The sequence below is a fragment of the Lolium perenne genome, chromosome 2, assembly GCF_019359855.2.
Source record: "Lolium perenne isolate Kyuss_39 chromosome 2, Kyuss_2.0, whole genome shotgun sequence".
In the NCBI taxonomy this organism is placed as follows: Eukaryota; Viridiplantae; Streptophyta; class Magnoliopsida; order Poales; family Poaceae; genus Lolium; species Lolium perenne.
The window spans coordinates 146,523,076-146,532,153 of NC_067245.2; the positions used below are offsets into that span (position 1 = coordinate 146,523,076).

General features: G+C 42.4%; 1 long non-coding RNA gene across 1 annotated transcript; it reads right to left on the bottom strand.

The window, feature by feature from the left end:
* Nucleotides 1-7,733: 7,733 nt before the first annotated feature.
* Nucleotides 7,734-8,738, bottom strand: LOC127321879 (uncharacterized). Its single transcript, XR_007864382.1, has 2 exons — nt 8,246-8,738; nt 7,734-8,116 (listed from the first exon to the last, which is right to left on the bottom strand). It is a non-coding gene; the product is annotated as an uncharacterized lncRNA (long non-coding RNA).
* Between the last annotated feature and the right edge of the window lie 340 nt (nt 8,739-9,078).

Here is a 9,078-nt window from a genome sequence, read left to right on the forward strand (position 1 = left end):
CGATCATCCACGGGAGATCTTTGAAGAGAGGGCCAAGACTCTCCAGCTCTTCCAAGAAGAGCGGCGTGAGGTCTTGATGTCCCACAAGTATAGGGGATCATGTGTAGCCTTTTCGATAAGTAAGAGTGTCGAACCCAACGAGGAGCTAAAGGTAGGATAAGTATTCTCTCAAGTTCTATCAACCACTGATACAACTCTACGCGCACTAAACGTTTGCATTATCTAGGAAATAAAACTACGGTAGCAATACGGGTATGAGAGATAGCTTTGCAAGATAATAAATACATGAAAGTAAATGTTAGTGCTGCAGCAATAAAGTACACTAAGTAACCATATACTAACAGTACCATGAGTGTGGAAAAGTGGTGGTAATTGTGGTGGCTTTGTCCAAGATTAATTAGTGAAGACATTTAGTTCATTGTCTTTGATGTAGTTTTTAATGTGGGAGAGTCTAAATATACAAGCGCTCCACTACTTGGGATTACAAGTACTATATGATTGGATTGTTAGCAAACATACGTAAATACTAACAATGCATTAAGGTTCCCCAACCATAGCCTTAAGTTTATGGTCCTCTTACTCCCATACATGCAACTAACCGGTTTGAGTCCTCAGGTTTCTGTCGCTCCGGCAGGACTACCCCCCTTCCTTTGCACATACTACTAACCCTATGGTGTTGATCCATGCGCGCACAAGTATAATGGACACCAAAGGACAGTATCATATCAACATACAACTCTAATGAACCATAGACATTCAACAAAGCAATCAAAAGACAAATATACTACATAAACATGACATAGATCATAGGATGAATATTATAGCATCAAACACCATGTTTACATAGGACGGTACAGAGGTTTATGAGAGGATGAAACACTGAATACAAGGAGGAGATGGTGATGGAGATGGCGGTGAAGACGTCGGAGAGGGCAGCGCGGTGGCGCAGGGCGGCGGCGGCGCCGACGGCGCGGAGAACTCCTTTCCCCGCCGCCGGCAAGGTTGGGGAGCGCCGCCCCTTAGCCTCTCTCCTTCATGGCTTCAAGGGAGCCCTCCCCCATGGAGATGGAATCCATGGGAGAGGCAAAAACGTGGCTTTTGGTGGCTGAAATTCGTGGGTGGAGGTGTCCTCCACGAGTTAGGTTTCCTCCCTTTATATAGATTATCGGATTTCCGTCACCCCCTTTAGGGTTCCACCAAAACGGGCCTACAGGCCGCGTCCGGACTCCGATTGGGCCGATCGAGGGTCAAACAGACAATCTCCGAAAACAGTTCTGGGACAGATTTCAGCAAAGTTCCAATTCGACTCCAACAAGGTTTCCTCTTGTATTCTTGATAATTCCTACACATCAAAGTGTAAAACAAGAACATTGTGCACTTTTGCAACTATTAATAGGTTAGTCCAAATAAATCATAAACTTAATACAAAAACAAGTGCCAAAGGCATAATGTTAACATGAAACAATCAAAAATTATAGATACGTTTGGACGTATCAACATCCCCAAGCTTAATTCCTGCTCGTCCTCGAGTAGGTAAATGATAACAAAATAATTTTTGATTGTAAATGTTGTGATCAGGTCTTTAACAATTGCATGATGTATGGATAATAAAACTTAGCAATCATGTTACCTAATGAAAAGTATCAACCAACTAAGAGTTCATAATATGAAATTTATAAACATCAACAAGATTGTAATGATCATAGTAAAGCATGATAGAGCGGTATCTCGCTTGCCCTTAATTGTGGAGCAAAACATAAATGCCAAGGCACCTCCGAAGTTCAAGTGAAGACTAGAAGTAAGAATATCAAAGATAAAAGCATCAAAGTTATGCCACAGTTAACCGCGTTCTGGGACAAGCATATTACACTAAGAATGACAGTTATGCTCTCAAAAAGGTGCTCAAAGAAAGGATGGTGACTCAACATAAAAGTAAAAGATAGGCCCTTCGCAGAGGGAAACAGAGATTAACATGTGCTAGAGCTTTTTATTTTTAAAACAGAAGTAAAATTGTTTTGGGAAGTGTTTGTTGTTGTCAACGAATGGTAGTGGGCACTCTAACCCCCTTGTCAACCAGAATTTCAAGAGCAGCTCCCATGAAGGACGTTATCTCTACCAGCAAGGTAGATCATCCCTCTTCTCTTTTGTTTACACATGTACTTTAGTTTTATTTATAGGTGACACTCCTCCCAACCTTCGCTTTCACAAGCCATGGCTAACCGAATCCTCGGGTGCCTTCCAACATTCACATACCATGGAGGAGTGTCTATTTACAAATTAAGTTGCTTACTGATAAATCAGGGCAAAACATGTGAAGAGAATTATTAATGAAAGTTGTAATTAATTGGGGCTGGGCACCCCGTTGCCAGCTCTTTTTGCAAAATTATTGGATAAACAGATGTATATGCCACTAGTTCATTGGTGAAAGTCTGTCAGGAGTAAATGACAAGGTTGAAAGATAAAACACCACATACTTCCTCATGAGCTATAAAACATTGACACAAATTGAGAAGTAATTTGAAGGTTTTAAAGGTAGCACATGAAAATTTACTTGGAATGGTTGAAAATGCCATGCATAGGAATTTATAGTGGACTCTTTGGAATAACTTGGTTTTAAGGGATTTGGAAGCACGAGCAGCATTCCCGCTCAGTACAAGTGAAGGCTAGCAGTAGACTGGAAAGCGACAATCAAGAGAGCAATAGCCGTCATAATCATGCTTGCGACAGAACAAAATTAACGGAGGCATAAAAGTGATACTAGAACTCTGAGGCAAAGTAAATCATCAAGGCTTAATTGACTTTTTGTTTTTCAGTCATGAGCATGCGTGAGCATGTGCCAAGTTAATTCAAGTGAATCATTCAGAGGAGGATACCACAATACCATACCATCTTATGAACAGGACAATACATGTTAACATCATAATATACACTATTAGCTAGTTGAGACTATCCATACGAAATCATAACCACTAAACAATATCATTCACACATCATTTTTAAGTTCAATCAAATAATCCATTAACCAAGTAAACGTTGAAAACATAAGATAAGTAATATATGTGATGATCCATTTATTAATGTAACCGGTGTTTGATGCTAAGATAAATAGATAATAAAATACAACCGCTTCAAGTTTAGTCAAATTCATATGTTGCTCAAAAAACAAAGTTTGAAGGTTTGCAAACCGAGGGGTTATTGATGAAGAGGGATGCGGGGACATCCCCAAGCTTATGACTTTGGCCATTCTTCAATATTTCAGAGTTTGGTGTTCCTTCATTCTCTGTGAAAAACTTCAACACAAAAACTTTCCCATTCTTTTCTGCGGTTAGACATTAGTGCAATAGATAATATTTCCAAAGTGCTGCTATTAAACCAAATCAAAAAAAAAATCAGTTGCAGAAATGTTGCTTAAATGGCCAAATTATAAATGAAAGGTAAGAACCCATAAAAATCAAATGAAAACGAAAAGAGGCCACTCTTGCAACAAAAGTCAGAATCTGTCCAGAAAAACAGCAGCTGGAAAACGTAATTATTAGGTGCACTTAAACATGTCTGAAATTTTAGCCAATTTTAGTGCATGCATATAATTAGGTGATACATAATAAATAATTTTTTCGTGATTTTTAGAACTACCAGTAAAAGATGAAAAATCGTGCAATGAGCAGTAGATCCTGAAAACAGAAAATCAATTTTTACAAATGTATCAACTAAGCTAAATGGGTAAAATTTGGTACTTTATTTTTGATAAACTAAGAGACCAGAGACTAAAAAATACCTAAACATGCTAGCTACAGCAAGGAAAACTCTAAAAGAAAACCAAAAGTAACACCCAAATAAAGAGCCTAACAAAGAAGCAAAACAAAAGAAAATATTTTTGTTGTTTCGAATTTATATGTGAAAGCAAAGAAGTAATTGAAACCAAATAAAGAGCCTAAGAAAACTAAAAAAAAGAGGTAAAACCAAGACATATAAAAGCAATTATAATACAAGTTAAGACAATACATATCATGTGGACGGGTAATATTGAGTATGAACGAGACAACCTCATGTTAGTTGATGAATAGGGGGATGACTCGGGCATCCCCAAGCTTAGATGATTGTATCTTCTTGAATATGTTCTTGGGATGTACCTATACATCCCCAAGCTTGAGCTTTTGCGTCTTCTTATTCATCTCATATCACCATATTGATTAGATCTTATAAGCTACATCCATATAAAACTTCACAGAACTTATTAGTAGGGTTAGTACTCATTAAATAAAATACACTCATGTTCAAGCTTTGACAAGTTTAATTGAAGATTACCTACTGTATATTAACCAATTTATAAAATTTAGTGATCAAATAAAGATTATAAACATTGAGTATAAGCACAATACTAAATAAGCATGACAATCTGCCAAAACTGAACAGTCTGTAAAGATGACACTTAACGAAATACCTATGTAGCTCAAATGAAGAAACTCAAAACTAATGAAAGACAGGTAATAATCTCAGGTTTATGCACACAAAATTTCAGGTCAAAATAATAATCTGAGATTTATCACGATTTTATTTACAGAGAAGCACAAAATCTGTCTAAACAGAACAGTCAGTAAAGATCGAATTTTTCGACCTATCTACGTACCTCAAATCAGAAATGTCAAAACTAATGAAAGTTGCGTACATATCTGAGGATCACACCAGAATATTTTTCAGAATGTTTTAATTTTTCTGGAATTTTTAAAGCTCAAAACGGTGGACAGAAAAAAATCTGTCTATGTGCAGAAATTCAAATCTAGCATCAACTTTCTACTAGAGATTGTTATAACCAATTTTATTTCTATGTACAGAGGCATATACACAATATTTACATGTTTTTGGATGAGAAGCTTCCATGGAAATATTTGTTTTGGTTTCATAGGCATGAACACAAGTGTTCAAGGTCGACCCCCACTTAACCAATACTCATCTTTCCAATCACTTTTCTTTTTGAAAATTTTAGATAACAATTACAACTAATTTTTTTTGTAATTCGCATTCCCTATCCATACTAAGATAGAGAACAACTTAAAACTGAAAATAAAAACTACTTAGAGATAAAGCAAACAAGTGCACACAAGAACATTAACCTACGCTATGGCTCCCCGGCAACGGCGCCAGAAAAGGTCTTGATGTCCCACAAGTATAGGGGATCGTGTGTAGCCTTTTCGATAAGTAAGAGTGTCGAACCCAACGAGGAGCTAAAGGTAGGATAAGTATTCTCTCAAGTTCTATCAACCACTGATACAACTCTACGCGCACTAAACGTTTGCATTATCTAGGAAATAAAACTACGGTAGCAATACGAGTATGAGAGATAGCTTTGCAAGATAATAAATACATGAAAGTAAATGTTAGTGCTGCAGCAATAAAGTACACTAAGTAACCATATACTAACAGTACCATGAGTGTGGAAAAGTGGTGGTAATTGTGGTGGCTTTGTCCAAGATTAATTAGTGAAGACATTTAGTTCATTGTCTTTGATGTAGTTTTTAATGTGGGAGAGGCTAAATATACAAGCGCTCCACTACTTGGGATTACAAGTACTATATGATTGGATTGTTAGCAAACATCCGTAAATACTAACAATGCATTAAGGTTTTCCCAACCATAGCCTTAAGTTTATGGTCCTCTTACTCCCATACATGCAACTAACCGGTTTGAGCCCCCAGGTTTCTGTCGCTCCGGCAGGACTACCCCCCTTCCTTTGCACATACTACTAACCCTATGGTGTTGATCCATGCGCGCACAAGTATAATGAACACCAAAGGACGGTACCATATCAACATATAACTCTAATGAACCATAGACATTCAACAAAGCAATCAAAAGACAAATATACTACATAAACATGACATAGATCATAGGATGAATATTATAGCATCAAACACCATGTTTACATAGGACGGTACAGAGGTTTATGAGAGGATGAACCACTGAATACAAGGAGGAGATGGTGATGGAGATGGCGGTGAAGACGTCGGAGAGGGCAGCGCGGTGGCGCAGGGCGGTGGCGGCGCCGACGGCGCGAGGAACTCCTTTCCCCGCCGCCGGCAAGGTTGGGGAGCGCCGCCCCTTAGCCTCTCTCCTTCATGGCTTCATGGGAGCCCTCCCCCATGGAGATGGGATCCATGGGAGAGGCAAAAACGTGGCTTTTGGTGGCTGAAATTCGTGGGTGGAGGTGTCCTCCACGAGTTATGTTTCCTCCCTTTATATAGATTCTCGGATTTCCGTCACCCCCTTTAGGGTTTCACAAAACGGGCCTACAGGCCGCGTCCGAACTCCGATTGGGCCGAATTTTAACTCCAGAACGTTCCGCAGAAAATTATCTACAACTTCCTCTTCAGGCCCAACTCCGTTGGAGGTCATCTTCGAGGGTCAAACAGACAATCTCCGAAAACAGTTCTGGGACAGATTTCAGCAAAGTTCCAATTCGACTCCAACAAGGTTTCCTCTTGTATTCTTGATAATTCCTACACATCAAAGTGTAAAACAAGAACATTGTGCACTTTTGCAACTATTAATAGGTTAGTCCAAATAAATCATAAACTTAATACAAAAACAAGTGCCAAAGGCATAATATTAACATGAAACAATCAAAAATTATAGATACGTTTTGGACGTATCAGGGAGTGGTCCGCAGGAGCGTAAACATTCGTCACAACGAAGTCGATAGCCGTAAGGGAGGATGAAAGAACAGTAGAGAGAGAGAGAGAGAAACGGTCTCTTCGGGATGAGTCCAGAGAGAGGAACTGTGGATCCCAGGCGGTGAGAATGCCGCCAGAGGCTCCAATCGCATCTACCGTATCGTAAACCGAGAGCGCAGGGAGAAAGGAGGCTAAGACGAAGCGGTCGATCGCTCGCATCTTAGTTTCCTGGATACAGATGACGTGGGGAGCAGAGGTGCAGATCGCGTCACGGACTATGGGTCGTTTTTTACACAACCGAGGCCTTGCGTGTTCCACGTTTCGATCCTAACATCACGATAGGCACTAATCATTGACGTGAGCAGCACCAGGGAGATTACACGGGTTACAGGGATTACACAGGGAGGAGAACCAAGGTGGAAAAAAAAAGAAACAGCTGGAGGAGTGGGGGGATACATCGACATGGTCATCTTCCTGACGACGCCACGCCGAGGGCCAAGCCAGCCGCGGCCCAGACGGACAGAGAGCGGAGGACGACTACACATCAGACCCAGCTTGCACCGGGCTTGAGGAAGCGCAGATGGAGGCCGCGATGGCGGCAACAGCACGCTTGCGGAGGGGTTTAGCATGAGCCGACAGCGCCGAGTGCGTCTTGACTTGCTTCTGGAGAGCAGCGGTGCAGCCACCGAGCGCGTCATGCAGACCACGGAGCTTCACAGCACCAGCCTCAATGGACTCGTAGAGCTGGGGCTCCTTCAGCGCCAGGCGTGGGCTACGTTTGACCACGAGGGGGGCGGGCGCCGTATCACCGGTGGGCGCGACCACGAGCACCGTGATCACGATCGGCGTCGGGAGCACCTCCTCCAGCTCCGTGATCATGATCGGCGTCGGGAGCCCAACTTAAAAGTTGTAGTACATGGTCATACCTTTCCAATGATACCTCATTTGCACGATTTGGATCTGCTGAGTTACATTTTTCATTTAAACAACTGACTGACATTCAGTTCTACTTTAGTTCAGAATTTGCACAAAGTTCACTTGTGGCCTGCCATTTAGTTCAATTCATCAGGAGTAACTTGCACAAAGTTTACTGGAAGAAAAACAATTGTTGAACACTCATTTATCTATAACATTCGAGCAAACACATAATATTTTGCCCTTACAATATGTGCAGTACTGCAGTTCTACAAATATAGATGAACATATGTACAGGCAACTTGATGTCCTATTCAGTACAGCAACAGCAAATTAAATTTGGACGACGCAGGCAGCAGGCGCAACGGCGGGCGACCAGGACGGCCACTCCTTCTTCTCCGCTTGGAGGATGCCGGCGTGCGCCAGGCAAGCGGCAGCTCTGAGGTTGAGATCAGCGACCTGACCGACATGGGCTCCTGCTCCTCCTCTTGGGAGGACGCGGCCGGTGTGCACTAGAGCACGGACCAGGATGACTACATGTTACAGGAGACATTTAGGGTCCATGATTTCTTCCCCGATCAAACGTACGAGTAGCAGCCATGAAGAGTACGGTTAACCAACAAAGCAGCGGAGGACAAAGCAAATCGGGGGAATCGCCATACCATACTCCGGCGGGTCCTCCTTGAACTCGCGGAACCTCATCTCCGGCAGGGCCTCCGCAGAGACGACGACACGGACGATCGCCGCGGAATCCTCGAGGTGGTTTCGGCTCCTCTGTTTCCGCTGAGAAGAACCGGCCACAAAAGGAAAGAATACAGCCGTATCATGGACATGCTGTTTTGCAAAATAACCCCCCAAAATTGCCCCTAATTAAGAAGGAAAGCTATGAATTCGTGGAAGGACCAGAAATCAATTATGCAACATCCTACGTGGCACGTTCTGGACGCGATTAGTGCCTAACTGAACCCAAAACCAAGATTAGGTACCACTAACGCACGTTTTGCAACTTTAGGTACTAAAATGCACCCGAATGCCAAGTTTAGGTACTAATGGTGCATATAGCTCGCAGAATAAAAACGAATTGGCGATGGTGACTTGTTTGCGTGCTAGTCGACTGGCAGGAAATATTCTCGCAGATTCAGCTGGACAGTTGGGTACAACTCGTGAATGCAAAGCGAAAACGTTTCCTGCAATGAATACGCTCGTGGTTTGCTATCAGGCATTCAGGCCGGCCACATCTGTGCGGTCGCGCCGCGACGCGCACGCGTGGAAGCAACAGTCCCCAAAGAAAGTGTTGCTTTTCCTTGAGTACACGCGGTTGCACCCTGGAAGCGCTGACATGTCACTGTCTGCGTTGCACTTCAGTTGAGATTGGGTCATTGTATTAGGACGTCCGAAATGTCCGTTTGCGTCGCGCGGCGGACGCGAGACATACCGTTTTTGTCCGCGCGTCCGTTTGCACCCTGGGGTGGCTCCAGCGGCGCGACGCATTTCC